The sequence below is a fragment of the Schistocerca cancellata genome, chromosome 5 (assembly GCF_023864275.1).
Source record: "Schistocerca cancellata isolate TAMUIC-IGC-003103 chromosome 5, iqSchCanc2.1, whole genome shotgun sequence".
Taxonomy (NCBI): Eukaryota; Metazoa; Arthropoda; class Insecta; order Orthoptera; family Acrididae; genus Schistocerca; species Schistocerca cancellata.
In genome coordinates this window covers 562,114,692-562,131,419 of record NC_064630.1, presented here as the reverse complement: position 1 = coordinate 562,131,419, position 16,728 = coordinate 562,114,692, and the positions used below count along the sequence as shown (strand labels likewise).

The window sequence follows — 16,728 nt, the reverse complement described above, 5'->3', positions numbered from 1 at the left end:
AGTTTCGTTAGGTACTGTACCAGTTCAGTTCAACTGAATCGAAAGATTCCGATGGTTCTTATTAGTCTTCTTGCGTGTTTAACTAAAAACTGGTGTAGGGACAAAAGAGGGATCAAATTTAGGGAGTGGCTTCAATGCCATACAACGTTACAAACAAGGAACTTTTTGAAACTTCCTGGCAGATTAAAACTGTGTGCCGGACCGAGACTCGAACTCGGGACTTTTGCCTTTCGCGGGCAAGTGCTCTAGCACTTTGGAAGGTAGGAGACGAAGTACTGGCAGAAGTAAGGCTCTGAGGACGGGCGTTAGTCGTGCTTGGGTAGATCAGTTGGTAGAGCACTTGCCCGCGAAAGGCAAAGGCCCGAGTTCGAGTCTCGGTCCGGCACACAGTTTTAATCTGCCAGGAAGTTTCATATCAGCGCACACTCCTCTATAGAGTGAAAATTTCATTCTACGGAACTTTTTGCATGACAAGAACAGTACAGGTACTGAATAAACAGATCAATTTAACTACAATTTTTGAAATTGTTCAGCGTGGTTTGCCGCCCGTTCTGTTAATCGTGACCCTATGGTGAGAACTCACAGCAGAAGTCGTCAACAAAAACTAGTGCGCTGGATTTTGTCACTCCGCTTTCAAGTAGTTCTAACCATGTTGGTAGCAGAAATTACCGGTCCAACTAGGAACGGCAGGGTCACGAAACATTGCATTGTTCTATTCTAAAATTGTGTGCCATTGATTGGAATTGGATTCCAGAGCTCCACAGTATCTCAAAGGCTGACAGTATCTACGAATATTTATGTTAGTCCATCGGAACGAATTTAAGACTTCTTGTAATCTTACTGTGTATCTAAAACCTTAGTGTCAAAAATTGTACGGGCGGTAGAGGATCCTAAAAGGCAGAAATCAGTTTTCAATTGACAAACAACTTATACCTCACAGTAACAACTGAACTTCATAGCGTATGTCTGAAGTGATTACCGACAATCTTAGTACACGTATTACAAAGGCGCATAAAGTTTTGGCGGTACTCTGATCTCCGTACTATGAGACTAGCCGCTATAGCCCTACCATAAACAAATGCCTGCCCATATATAAATGCTATAAATCTGTAAAACATAGACAAGCACACCCTGAATTAATGCCCTGAAACTGACAGTACGCGGCAGATACACAGTTTCGTCGCCGTCGTCTAAACAAAAGCCGTCAGTCTCTCGAGAGGAAACCCTCAGACATGGCCAACCGGTCGGTTCATATTTGACAGGTCGCTTGTGTACAACCTAAAATGAAACCATCAAGATATTTTGGCTCAATATCACCGTCACCCCCCTGTCGTTGTCTGAGAGCACTACCCCTAAAGTTCATGACGCGCAATAGACCCAAAATTGACGGGATCGATATATTACTGAAAATTAAGCACTTTCAGTATTGTATGTGGGGATTCGCAAACGCATATTTTCCTGGAAGTCGAGGAGTTAAACTGCCAAGACTGCTGCTTATTTACCCGTAACGTAAACGCTGGTTAGCGAAAGCACTGCTGGCGTAGCGATTAAGGCATCTGGCTGGGAACAGAAAACTTGTATTCTATTCCAAAACGCATTCTGATATTTCTTATATTTGTATTTTTTTCAGTCTAAGTTGCTAGGAATAGAAGGGCCAAAAGCTAAGAAAATCAACAAGGAATAATAAGATAGGTAAATTTCTCTGAACTACGATATGAGGACAAGACAATGAGGATAACTCAACTGCCACTGCTTGCATTCTGTCCCGCGCCTCGCTGTCGACAGCCATTGCCTGGTCTGCTGACTGCCCCTCGTGACGAATTCCAAATACTCTTATCTCCGTACTGACGCACACGCACACGCTTCAAATTATAATTCTTTACTATTGCAAGCAGTCAGAAATTTTATTTCCCAACCAATTTCGATGCGGATAAGATTACAAATGGAAGAAAAACAGCAGAATGCATTTGGGAGTCTAACAGTATTGTGCTCCCCAGCCACTTGCCTTGGTCGCTACGCAAGCTGCGCTTTCGGTCAATTACGTATCTATCGATTGCATCAATTTTGAATATTGTGAGTCACGAGTTTCAAGGGTGGTCTTCTAAGAGACGTGGGCTTATTAAGCCCTAATACACCGACGGAAAAAAATCTAGACCAAAAAATAACGTATAATAATGAAATTTCGGGCATACATTTGTCTGGATAACATTTTAAGCGATTAAAATGGTTCAAATGGCTCTAAGCACTATGGGACAACATCTGAGGTCATCAGTCCCCTAGAACTTAGAACTACTTAAACCTATGTAACCTAAGGACATCACACACATCCATGCCCGGGGCAGGATCTGAACCTGCGACCGAAGCAGCAGTGCAGTTCCGGACTGAAGCGCCTAGAACCACTGTGTCACAACGGCCGGCTATGCGATTAACATTGCAAGAGCATGGGTAAATGTAAGCGCGAGGTAAGCCATTGCAAATGTGAAACGCTGGTACACTAACCGCCAGAATGTTGAATGCAAGCATTCAAACGTGCATACATGCATACATTGTGTTGTGCAAGTGCTTGATATCAGTTTGTGGGATGGAGTGCCATGCCTGTTCCACTTGGTCAATACAGAGACGGATAATGCTGTACGTGTACGACGCCGGAGTTTGTATAATTATGTCCCATACGTGCCAGATTGGAGACAGATCTAGAGATCGAGCAGGCAAAAACATGTCGACGCTATATATCGAACATGTTGAGTTACAGCAGCGGTATGTGGGTGAGCGTTATCCTGTTGGAAAACATCCCATGAATGCTGTTCATGAATGGCAGTACAACGGTTCGAATCACCAGACTGACGTACAAATTTGTAGTGAGGGTGCGTGGGATAACCACGAGATTCCTCCTGCTGGCGTAAGAAATCACACCCTGGTTCGTAACTCCAGGTGTAGGTCCAAATTGTCAAGCACGCAGACAGGTTGGTTATAGGCCAACTGGCCAACACTGACACCGAGACAGAATCAGCTTTCCTCAGAAAAGACAACAGACTCTACCCTGCCCTCCAATGAACTCTCGCTTGACACCAAATGGCGGTAGTTAGGGGTTAGTGCAACGCACGCTACAGGGCATTTGGCTCGGAGCTGTCCCTTAAGTAACCGATTTTAAGCAGTTCATTGTGTCATTGTGGTGCCAACTGCTGTTCAAATTGCTACTGCAGATGCAGTACGCTATGCCACAGCCACACGTGGAACACGCTGGTCTTCAGTCTCGGTAGTAGAATGTGGCCGCCCGGAGCCCGGGCTGCTTGCGACCGTACATTCTCGTGACCACCGCTGCCAGCAGTCACGTACAGTGGCTATGTTCCTTACGAGTCTTTCTGCAATATCGCAGAAAAAACATCTAGCTTCTCGTAGCCCTACGACACGATCCCACTTAAACTCAGTGACGTGTTGGTACTGGAGTCTGTCGCCTTGAAGGCATTCTTGACCAACAACTCACCACGTCCCATCTCAAAGGAAACGCTCACGAGCGTTCAGCGTGTATTTAAAGCTAATCTGATTTGCATCCTCATAGTGGCACTACTAGCGTATGATCCTTCATACGTAGGAACACACGTACCAATTTTCTTTTATAAATGATAATTGAAGCCCTCAGATGCCGACGGGTGTTGATATACCTCGATGGGGACAGCTGAAAATGTGTGCTCCGACCGGGATTCGAACCCGGGATCTCCTGCTTGCATGACAGACGCTCTATCCATCTGAGCCTCCGAGGATACAAATTAAGTGTGCAACTGCAGGCCTTCCTTGACCTTCGTCTGTGCGAATGCGCACACGTTGCCTGAACTCTTACGGGAATCGTCACCTTAGTTGGCGCGAGTAATGAGTGAATAGGCAAATATCTATTAGAAACATTACGTATGTAGAGTGTGGACAGTTGGGAATGTGGGTCTCACGGGAAGCGTGCAAGGGATAAGGCCCTGCAGTCGCGCTTTCCATCTGTGTTCTCGGTGGCTCAGATGGAGCCGGCACGGTAGCTCGGCGTGTTCGGTCAGAGCTGGTTGGCCTCTGTAATAAAAAAAAAAGTGAGTGAAAGGATCAACACACGAACTTTAGTGGATGTCACGTGACGTCCGCAACGACCAAACATCGATCAACAACGAACAAAATTTAAAAAAAAAGATGTATAGAGCTTCTGCCATGTAAGCAGGAGATCTCGGGTTTGAGTCCCGGTCGGGGCACACATTTTCATCTGTCCCCATCGAGGCATATCAACAGCACCTGTCGGCAGCTGAGGGTTTCAATTATTTATTCTAGAAAGCTGGTCGACCATCAATGGTATCTGTTCTTTCGGGAACAGTTACTATCTTCATATACAATTTTCTTTTACGTCTGCCACCTCCGCCTCGGTGCCGCTTTCTCTCTTTTTCGACAGTGGATCCCAAGTCTCCGATTGTAGTTTGTACACAAACGACCTGTCAAATGAGGTGAATAGGTCGACCGAGTCTTATTTCTTCCCCGTGGGGTATACAGAGTGGGGCAAATAAAAGTGACCCGGACGAGTGTATACAACTGGATATGAATGTATGCGTATAACCACACTCCAATAGAATGGAGCAACTTCCCAAACAGCCGACCGAAGTACATTTACAAAATCTTCATGCCTGACAGTTGTTGGCAGAGGTCCGTGTGGTTGCAACCCTAGCTGTTCCGTCAGTGAGCAATTACTTTATGAGTAGAGCCCTCAAGTCTACGGTGCATCGCAATAACCCTCAGTCTTCAAGAACTGTAACAGTATTTCGGACGGGAGTGCAGTGATTTTCGCAGTTCAGTTTCAATCTGCCTGCAACAACTTGCTGACCAGGGTCCGAAATTGCCAAGAGTGGATTGGTGGTCACTTCCAACATCAAATGTAACCAGGTTAGTATTGTATTTCCTTTCCCCTGACGTGTATTTGTACCCTGGAAATCTGTTCTGAAGGCCACGTTTATTTTCCGCACTGTACCGGAGGTGCTGCAATAGATTTGCCTACCGAGGACAGTCAAGAGAGACAAAGTCGCCAGTGTACTAGATCCGAAACATGACCCTTGCACATACTTGTGTAGCTCTAACGTTAGCGTTGACCGCGAGATGGTGTGACCAGAGGAAATTGAGTGAGTCGGGCGGAAGTGGTGCCTGCCTGCGGGCCTTCTGCTCCGGACAGCAGCAGCGGCCGCACAAAAAAGAACCGCGAATTGGACGGGCTTCCTGCGGGCCGGCTGGCCTTGATGAGATTCGCCAGCTGCAAGCCGCAGCTGCGGTTGGATAGAGCGCAGGATCGCCGCTATGTGGGCAGGTAAGCCCTCTTCATCGTTGACAACTTTCCACCTGCGTCATTTCAATGTTAGCGAGCTCCTTCCCATTAGGCATCTCTGTCCTCCCAACTTGAGGTAATGTTTGGAGAAAGCCATCGAACAATTAGGTGTTAAAGCTTTAACGACTTTACGGAAACGATTCTGTAGAAAAAAAAAACCTGCAGACTTTTCAAGACATGTAATTGCGTGTTTTAGTCTTCTTGCTGCCGTTTGAATCTCGCGTTAGCGATATCGATATTTGCAGCTTACTTAGAGCTTTTAAAACTTTGCCTTCCACAAAACACTATGTATGTTTCATTATCTGAGTGTCTGTGGGGGGTCTACTTCTGTAAAATATTGTACAAAAATTCGTGGTTGGTACGGTTGGTACTCTAGTTTAGGCTTAAACTGTACCGTGTGCAGTCTCGTTTTGTCGTGAATGCTAACCTGAAACTACATTAACTCTAAAGAGAGAATTATACAGGTTGGCCTGGTTTCGTGTGTTTTATGGCTTGACAACATTCATTTGTAACTTAGTCTCATACTAAAATACTAAATCAACAAATTTTTGTGCTGTATTTAACAGTAATGGAACTAGACCCACTAAAAATGACATGTCTAAAAATGTTTGGGTAAAGAACAATCTTTTGCAGAAGGCGGATTTTTCAAAATAACTAATTTGATACGTTCCACCTTGACACACAAGGTCATCAAATTTCCGATATATCGTACCTACAACAAGCCTAATCGCAAAGAAAAAATATGCAATTTGAATAGAGGTTAGTCACCATGGAAGCACTTCTACAACAATTCAGTATGTATCTAAATTTATTAATGAAGACTTAACGCGGTTAGTCCAACAGCCATCATCAGAAACTCTGATACAAAACCAAAGCAAAATAAAAGAAGAAAACCTGTAAACAGTGTGATTATATAGATCAAATCCAGGATACCATTCACGGTTGTTCTAACGCTATTTTTGCGCGATTAACGCGACTCAACAAGTGTGATTAGAGAATTATTCATATATTGCAAAGACGCACAAACCAAAAGAAGAATTCTCTAATCACATTTGTTCAGTCGCTTTAATCACGCAAAAGTAGCGTTAGAACAACCCTGAATAGTATCCTGGATCCTGTCTCACACAGTCAGTATTACTCATTTCTAAAGAGATGGTCCACAGAATATGACAATGCGATACATTAACATCACAATTTACCGGTATTAAACAGGAGAAAAAATAAAAGTAAAATTATTCCTAAGTACTGATGGTGGAAACTCCCTGCACTTTTCTCACTTTAAGAAACCTCAATGACATTTCTATGGTTCAGAGACAAAAAATACATTATGCATAATTTTTAAGGTGTCAATTTCTAAAGTTTGACAACGCGGAACAAAGCTAGGTGGTTAGATGTTAGCGCCCCAATATCTTTGAACTGAACAAAGCCTATGTTCAAATGACACACGCTGCAAATAGCAGTACAGTGTCTTACCCGCTGGGCAGCCTAGCGCAGTGGCTAAGTATAGCCGTCGTAAGCCTTCAATGTAAGTAACTGCTTTGTTATGTCAAGGTGAACAACAAAGGAGAACGATAGTGATTTTTTTCCCTGCAAGAAAACCTCCAGGAGGACTTAATTCTTATATCAGAGAATTTATTTCGCTACGTTCTCAATGCCGAACATATGCAACGAAAAATAACTTTTTGTGCCCAGTTGTTTACCTTACAGTTACTCCCAACAGGACAACATTTTTGTGGAGGGGCAGTTCTATCGTTCACTTGTTTTTAAACACAAACATGCATTACACTTTCTAAAGAAGGTTGTTATGAAGCGTAATCGTTGCTTGAACAGAATAAAGACAACAGTACATGTGGGTAGCAACATTATCCTTACAATGTTTACATTTTGTACAACAGACTCCGCAATAGTGTTACCATTCATAAACTTTCTGTTCGTCCTTATCATCAAGTACACAGAGCTTTAAAGTATTACGTTAATTTCTCTTTACATACAAGAGTTTGTTCTGATACAAGCGTAATTACTTTTCGGGCGAGATAAACGACAATCCACCAACAAAGGGGGGGGGGGGGGGTTACATATATTCAAGTGGGACACGCAAACTTAGGTTAGTACTGGCGGTAACATACAACTGAACACATCAGATGTTAAGCGGAGAAACATTTAGACATGTTTTGAGCTCTACTTTGTAGCACCAACGACGAATAAAATGACGTAAAACTGTCACTCACCAAGAAATACTATTCCCTGTTACACTATCCACTATACTACAGACGATGAAAAAATTATGGTCACAAATGTCGACAGTGTGCAGTGTGGAATCTCGTTCGTGGACTGCGGTAGAGGTCACTAAACCTCTTCATGCGGCATAGATTTGACCAAAGATAGCCGCTTAGACTTCTGTTAGCGAGGAACATTGCCACAAGAATTTGTAGCGAAGCGAAGTAAAGGTGGTAGTATTTATATTCTGGCCACAGAATGTGCGCTGGGTTAAATACACTACAGTCTGTTAGTACACAAAACCACATCACGTTCTTCATGACACACTTCATCGGATAGCAGGAGGAGGGGGAGGCGGATTGAACTTTGCTGTACAATTGCATACTGAAGGTGTCTCATCTCATACTGTCTTATTCATCTCCACAGCCACAATTTTATTTCTACGATTACACCGCAACACCAATGCACAATTCCATCGTGGTCCTGGAAACTAATTATTATTGTCCATCCCAGTTTTACCATCCAACAGAGTCAGCGTGTCAACACAGCATCGAATTTCTAGTCGGCTTGAGTCTTCTTTATTCTCTTACGCACAGCTACCACTCCATCTTCACGGAAATGACTTACTGACCTCATACTTGTTTAACTCAAGTAACAAATCATTTTTGTAGCCCAGTCTTCCTCTTGCTGTTCCACTTGTAGGAGAATTTTCTGAATTTCCTTAAAGCTTGCATGTTCTTTGTTCCTTGTCTTTGAAATGAGTTCTGTGATTTTGTGCATTACGATTGACACGCTACTTCTTTCCTTGTTACAAGTGAGCTGGTATCAAGTAAGTTGAAAAACTGAAGCTGAACTGCAGATAGTTTCGGCGTATTTCTGTCACAGGAAAAGCGGAGTTAGCAGCCAAATCGCGTTAGTTATATGCATATCTGATCTGGCCTTTAACCCGACTCCGAAAAATTCCTACTAGGTCGTGGCTCGCTTGCACGAGACCAGCAGTTTACTATGACGCCTTAGGGTGCGATTTGTACAGTCCGAGATATATTAGTAAAGTACTGGGCCACAATATTGCATTATGAGCACCCAAAGTTTATTCTGTCCCACACTACAATCGTTTCAGCTTCCAAAGCTCGCATATGCGCTAGAAACATTGGTAAGAATCTTTTAGCTTTATATAAGGTTACTCTAAGTTCAATGCGCATTCATGAACCCTACACATGAGTGAAGGTCAAAAGCGAAGTGTCCTTTTTCACTATAGGTCTGTCACAATCTTAATCTGTTCTAAACGTTGACACACAATCTACCTGAAAGGTGTCTACGGTGTACGTGGGATACCAGTCTGAAAATGAGTTGAATGGAGAAAATACAAAAATGCAGTAAATGAGGCAGGCAAAAAGGAATCCAAACGTCTCAAAAATGAGAGCGACAGGAAGTGCAAAATGGCTAAGCAGGAATGGCTAGAGGACGAATGTAAGGATGTCGAGGCTTATCTCACTAGGGGTAAGATAAATACTGCCTACAGGAAAATTAAAGAGACCTTTGAAGAAAAGAGAGCCACTTGTATGAATATCAAGAGCTCAGATGGAAACCCAGTTCTAACCAAAGAAGGGAAAGCAGAAAGGTGAAAGGAGTATATAGAGGGTCTATACAAGAGCGATGTACTTTAGGACAATATTATCGAAATGGAAGAGGATGTAGATGAAGATGAAAAGGGAGGTAAGATACTGCGTGAAGAGTTTGACAGAGCTCTGAAAGACCCGAGTCGAAACAAGGCCCCGGGAGTGGATAACGGTCCATTAGAACTACTGACGGCCTTGGGAGAGCCAGTCCTGACCAAACTCTACCATCTGGTGAGCAAGATGTATGAAACAGGCGAAATACCCTCAGACTTCAAGAAGAATAAATAATTCCAATCCCAAAGAAAGCAGGTGTTGACAAATGTGAAAATTACCGAACTATCAGTTTAATAAGTCACAGCTGCAAAATACTAACACAAATTCTTTACAGACGAATGGAAAAACTAGTAGAAGCTGATCTCGGGGAAGATCAGTTTGGATTCCGTAGAAATGGTGGAACACGTGAGGCAATAATGATCTTACGACTTATCTTAGAAAATAGATCAAGGAAAGGCAAACCTACGTTTCTAGCATTTGTAGACTTAGAGAAAGCTTTTGACAATGTTGACTGGAATACTCTCTTTCAAATTCTATAAGAGTCGAGGGACATGAAAGGGAAGCAGTGGTTGGGAAGGGAGTGAGACAGGGTTGTAGCCTCTCCCCGATGTTATTCAATCTGTATATTGAGCAAGCAGTAAAGAAAACAAAAGAAAAATTCGGAGTAGGTATTAAAATCCATGGAGAAGGAATAAAAACTGAGGTTCGCCGATGACATTGTAATTCTGTCAGTGACAGCAAAGGACTTGGAAGAGCAGTTGAACGGAACGGACAGTGTCTTGAGAGGAGATATAAGATGAACATCAACAAAAGCAAAAAGAGGATAATGAAATGTAATCGAATTAAGTCGGGTGATGCTGAGGGAATTAGATTAGGAAATGAGACACTTAAAGTGGTAAAGGAGTTTTGCTATTTGGGGAGCAAAATAACTGATGATGGTCGAAGTAGAGAGGATATAAAATGTAGACTGGCAATGGCAAGGAAAGCATTTCGGGAAGAAATTTGTTAACATCGAGTATGGATTTAAGTGTCAGGAAGTTGTTTCTGAAAGTATTTGTATGGAGTGTAGCCATGTATGGAAGTGAAACATGGACAATAAGTAGTTTGGACAAGAAGAGAATAGAATCTTTCGAAATGTGGTGCTACAGAAGAATGCTGAAGATTAGATGGGTAGATCACATAACTAATGAGGAGGTATTGAAAAGAACTGGGGAGAAGAGGAGTTTGTGGCACAACTTGACAAGAAGAAGGGACCGGTTGGTAGTATATGTTCTGAGGCATCAAGGGATCACAAATTTAGCATTGGAGGGCAGCGTGGAGGGTAAAAATCGTAGAGGGAAACCAAGAGATGAATACACTAAGCATATTCAGAAGGATGTAGGTTGCAGTAAGTACTGGGAGATGAAGCTTGCACAGGATAGAGTAGCATGGAGAGCTGCATCAAACCAGTCTCAGGACTGAAGACAACAACAGCAACAACAATATGGAAAAGGAACGCCGGAAACTATTCCCAGGCTGACCAGTGCAGCAGATCGACGGGTCCAGCAAAAGGGTGGTTCATATCCCTGCCACACACGCTGTCGCTAAACTAGGCAAGATTTACAAGCCTTTCTACGCCGCGAAGGCTTCCGTGTAGAAACATTCTCTGTTTTCGTCCTTTTTCTCGTATCACCATGGGTGTAATGGAAGTGAGGTCGAAAGTCCCATTTAAGTCAAGCACAATCACGTCGCATCCATAGGCCGGGCTATGAAGTTCACGCCAAACACTCTGCAATTAGACTGCTGGCAGTTTTAGAAAGAATGCAACTTGGCTCTGTTTACATTTCTCTGCTTTTGTTTCTTGGCTGGCAACATGAAACTGCCCAAGGCGCACTGCGGCGTGACGAGGGGGGACTGCGCGGCAGACAAGATGTGTCAAAGAGTGCGCACGTGCGCGAAACACGCGCTCGCACAGAAGGGGGAGAGAACGAAAATATTTTTGCTGCACTGCTGTCATCGCTAGTGATTATGGTTTTGCCTCTGACTAGATTTAACATATTTAGAGAAAGCAACAGTTGTGTTGGTGCCACAACTGAAGATTGAAGGTTATAATGAAAGTTTAAACTCTCTCTCTCTCTCTCTCTCTCTCTCTCTCTCTCTCTCTCTCTCTCTCTCTCTCTCTCTACCCTCAGATCTTAATTCTTCCTGTAGGTCTCCTCGTATGTACCAAAGCAGAGGTTTTATCTGTTTATTTCCTCGCGTGATTTAGTAACAATGTTTAACATATTTTCACACTGCAAGACAATCCTCCTTTATAAGTCATCATTCAGAAAATAAAAAGGGATTTATCTTACATTAAAAATTTAACCTTTTGCAGCGAAAAATCAATGAGTTTTACCTTTTGTAATACCTTAAAAGTGAAATTTGCTAATATACACAACATTCACTTTGATTTTAAATCTGGCATCAGAAATAGATAAAAATTATTATGGGAGATATGACAATGCAAGGAGAACTTAGTCTAGCATTGAAAGGCCAAAATCGAAGTAAGGTCCATAGAGCAGACGACGTCGCCTTAGAATTCTTGAACTTACTGGGAGAGCCAGCCATTACACACTGTTCCATCTGGCGCTATCTTGTCGGAAGTTGACATGTTGAGAGGCTTCGTTGTACTGCAATTTTAAGTTTTATTATTTAAGCGGCAACCTGCCACAACTATCATTAGAAACGTTTAACTCAAATCCTTACCGGTTTCGGATCTATTACAAATCCATCTTCAGATGGCTCTTATAGTTTTCCTTTATTTGCTGCTGGGACCTCTTTCTTGTTCGTTACAAATGTTGTGCATTGGTGGTTGTTTTTAGTGACGAATTCGTCCTTTATTTGTGTTTTGCTTTATTAAGTTAATCCATTTTTGCACATGCATTGTGAAAGTTCTGTTTAGTTCCATGAAAACTGTTATAAAACGCACCATTTTATGTTTCATGGCTACACATACGCTTAACATTCTGCGAAACGTGGCTCAACTTAACATGAGTGGCAAAACAATAGCAAGAAAGAAAGGGAAGCCTTAAGAGCCTTCTGAAGATGGGTTTGTAATAAATCTGAAACCCGTAATTCTTCGAGTAAAATAAACTTTTTAAAACAGTGCTTTTACTGGTTCCTGCTTCGATTACAAACCTTACATTCCATCTGGTATGGAAGATATAAAAGCGAAATACCGGCAGACTTAAAGAAGAATCATATAAATAACATCAGTGCCGAAGACTGTAACTGCTGACAGATGTCTATTTTACCGAAAGATGTGAATATTACCGCATCATTTCAGTCACTGTTGCAACGTACTGACACGACTTATTTGCAGATTAATGCAAATGCTGGTAGAAGCCGATCTCGGGGAAGATCAGTTTCGGTTCAGGGGAAACATAGGAACATGCAAGGTAATGCTGACCCTACAACTTACGTTAGGAAGTAGCTTAATCCAAGCAGTACCAACGCATTTTCCATAACGCGTAATGGGGGGTGTGTGTGGAGGGTATACATTATATTTAACAATGTACTGACGTATGGGTACGGTACAGAACCTGAAAATATCTTTTAGCACAATTTCAGTAACATCAACGCATTTTCAGTAATGTTTACACCGAGTGAAGGGTTACTTTTTGTCCAGAGCAGAAAATTGAAAAAATACAAATTTCGTTAATTGTCGTTGATTTTCATCCACGGCATACCTTTTAAAGTCATGTAGATGTGTAAAAAGAATCCTAAACCTGAAAATACGAATGATATTTGATCTGAAAAGTCACTTTCACTAATAAGACAAACTTTTGGATGAAGTTTTACTGAAAAAATTTAAAAACTACGTAACATAACCTAAGGAATCATTAAAAATAAATGCTTCTTACAAAAATTTAAAATATAAAGTACCAGATTAGGCTACGATATTTTCAAAAGGTGGGCACGAAAGATACATTCGTGAACCAAAACTTTCATATAATAATTACTTTGTCACGTTTTGCAGTGAATCTGTTGATGCGCGAAGAGTGGGAAACGCGTTATTAACCAATAAACATCGCAGAGTAACTTACTTGGTACAGAGGCAGTCAGATTAGGTAAATGTTAATGACATTTGCACATTTACACTACATTGACAAAACTACGTGTTCTTGGAACTGGGTGGAGCAGTACTGACGCAGCTGACTCACCGCCAGGGTACCCAGCCAGCTACGTACGCGAAGAACGATGCGAGGTCACCGTCGGAAGAGGAATCTGTTTACTCGCTTCTTCATCAGGTCGCCGCAGTCCCGTGACTGCACCACCACACTCTCCTTACTACCCCGCCCCCCCCCCCTCTCCATCTCCATCTCCCCTGCAACTGTGACTGTCACTCGCCCTGCGGCGTCCAAACTTTTCGGGGAGAAAACCCGCAGCATTTTGTATAATTTACGTACTGCACTTCTCACGCGATGGTCTGTATAATCACAACAAAAGACATAAAAACGCGAAAAATAATCTACAAATTTCTGGAAAACTTCACGATTTGGAGAGAATACAGTTCTAAGAAATCATAGTGTTCGTGATAAAATCTTTTAGACCAAATTGTACTTTCAGTTAAGTTGGAACTGTTACCCATTTTAAATTACTGGCCAAGAATGTTAACTACAAATAATGTTCTTACTATTTCGGCGCGTTACTAAGTGTTTCAATTTTTTATTGGCGTATATACATAGCTAGCCTACAGTAAGTTATTCATGTGGAATTTTTTCAGTGTACAAAGCTTCCCAATATTTTTACATTTCGATGTTCCTTGTCCCCATCCTCCCACGGTATCCTTCCGATGAGTAGCTGGTCTGTCAGGATTCTCTCTCAGCTCAGCGACCTTATATCCCGAAACTGGTATTTCTTAATTTGTTTTTCCTTCAAAAACTCGAGAGAGTAAATACTGGAGAGGTGCTATTTATCTTGAGTTCAACTTAGATGCCCCTGAAACTTCAGCGATCCTTGATCTCAACTTTGAATCCATTCTTAGAAATGCTTTATCTTGAGTTCAAGGCGACATCTATAGCGGTTAATGTATCCGCTTTATTGCTCTGGAAGGTATCAGTTGTGCTATGAAGATGTTTGTCCTACTTTAGTAATGAACATCAACGAAAGGCTACGTTTTATTGACAGGACACTTAGAAAATGTAACAGACCTACTAAGGAGACTGCCTACACTACGCTCGTCCGTCCTCTTTTAGATTACTGCTGCGCGGTGTGGGATCCTTACCAGATAGGACTGACGGAGTACATCGAAAAAGTTCAAAGAAAGGCAGCACGTTTTCTATTATCGCGAAATATGGGAGAGGGTGTCACTGAAATGATACAGGATTTGGACTGGAAAATCATTAAACGAAAGGCGGTTGTCGTTGCGACGGAATCTTCTCACGAAATTACAATCACCAACTTTCTCCTCCGAATGCGAAAATATTTTTTTGACACCGACCTCCATAGGGCGGAACGATCACCACTATAAAGTAAGGGAAATCAGAGCTCGTACGGAAAGATATAGGTGTTCATTCTACACTCCTGGAAATTGAAAAAAGAACACCGTGAATTCATTGTCCCAGGAAGGGGAAACTTTATTGACACATTCCTGGGGTCAGATACATCACATGATCACACTGACAGAACCACAGGCACATAGACACAGGCAACAGAGCATGCACAATGTCAGCACTAGTACAGTGTATATCCACCTTTCGCAGCAATGCAGGCTGCTATTCTCCCATGGAGACGATCGTAGAGATGCTGGATGTAGTCCTGTGGAACGGCTTGCCATGCCATTTCCACCTGGCGCCTCAGTTGGACCAGCGTTCGTGCTGGACGTGCAGACCGCGTGAGACGACGCTTCATCCAGTCCCAAACATGCTCAATGGGGGACAGATCCGGAGATCTTGCTGGCCAGGGTAGTTGACTTACACCTACTAGAGCACGTTGGGTGGCACGGGATACATGCGGACGTGCATTGTCCTGTTGGAACAGCAAGTTCCCTTGCCGGTCTAGGAATGGTAGAACGATGGGTTCGATGACGGTTTGGATGTACCGTGCACTATTCAGTGTCCCCTCGACGATCACCAGTGGTGTACGGCCAGTGTAGGAGATTGCTCCCCACACCATGATGCCGGTTGTTGGCCCTGTGTGCCTCGGTCGTATGCAGTCCTGATTGTGGCGCTCACCTGCACGGCGCCAAACACGCATACGACCATCATTGGCACCAAGGCAGAAGCGACTCTCATCGCTGAAGACGACACATCTCCATTCGTCCCTCCATTCACGCCTGTCGCGACACCACTGGAGGGGGGCTGCACGATGTTGGGGCGTGAGCGGAAGACGACCTAACGGTGTGCGGGACCGTAGCCCAGCTTCATGGAGACGGTTGCGAGTGGTCCTCGCCGATACCCCAGGAGCAACAGTGTCCCTAATTTGCTGGGAAGTGGCGGTGCGGTCCCCTACGGCACTGCGTAGGATCCTACGGTCTTGGCGTGCATCCGTGCGTCGCTGCGGTCCGGTCCCAGGTCGACGGGCACGTGCACCTTCCGCCGACCACTGGCGACAACATCGATGTACTGTGGAGACCTCACGCCCCACGTATTGAGCAATTCGGCGGTACGTCCACCCGGCCTCCCGCATGCCCACTATACGCCCTCGCTCAAAGTCCGTCAACTGCACATACGGTTCACGTCCATGCTGTCGCGGCATGCTACCAGTGTTAAAGACTGCGATGGAGCTCCGTATGCCACGGCAAACTGGCTGACACTGACGGTGGCGGTGCACAAATGCTGCGCAGCTAGCGCCATTCGACGGCCAACACCGCGGTTCCTGGTGTGTCCGCTATGCCGTGCGTGTGATCATTGCTTGTACAGCCCTCTCGCAGTGTCAGGAGCAAGTATGGTGGGTCTGACACACCGGTGTCAATGTGTTCTTTTTTCCATTTCCAGGAGTGTATATGCACGCTATACGAGATTGGAATAATAGAGAATTGTGAAGGTGGTTCGATGAACCCTCTGCCAGGCACTTAAACGTGATTTGCAGAGTATCCATGTAGATGTAGATGAAAAGTGGAAATAAAGGTGTCTGGTGGAAAAGTTAATCAAGTGATAGCAAAGTGATTCTTGAGGAGTTCGATGGCAAAAACTTTTTTTCCGAAGTCCGTCAATGGGTTACACCAAGGACAACGGTTCTGCAAAGAAAGTATCGGTAACATAACTGATCTACAGCTTTATTCACATATTTTTGTATTTATTCTGTTCATGAATTGGGATACTATTAGCCTTGAACCGCACTTGCTAGACACCGAACTAAACTTTAGAGCCTCCGAAACATCTCATTAGATTTCGTTACTAGCGAGAGTTTTTGGGTGGCCCCAACTGCTATGATAGTCGAATTGAGCAATTTTTTTCTTTATAGTGAGGAGAAAAACAGGTCTACGCTTCACCCTCGCTGAGAGACTTCCATACGGATCCTACGAAGTAGATAGCT

The 16,728-nt window shown here is 43.4% G+C and overlaps 1 protein-coding gene across 2 annotated transcripts in view; it reads right to left on the bottom strand.

Annotated features, from left to right (window-relative positions):
* Positions 1–16,728, bottom strand: part of LOC126188031 (BCL2/adenovirus E1B 19 kDa protein-interacting protein 3) — a 325,431-nt gene that overhangs the window by 48,499 nt on the left and 260,204 nt on the right. The gene's annotated exons all lie outside the window — the stretch shown is intronic.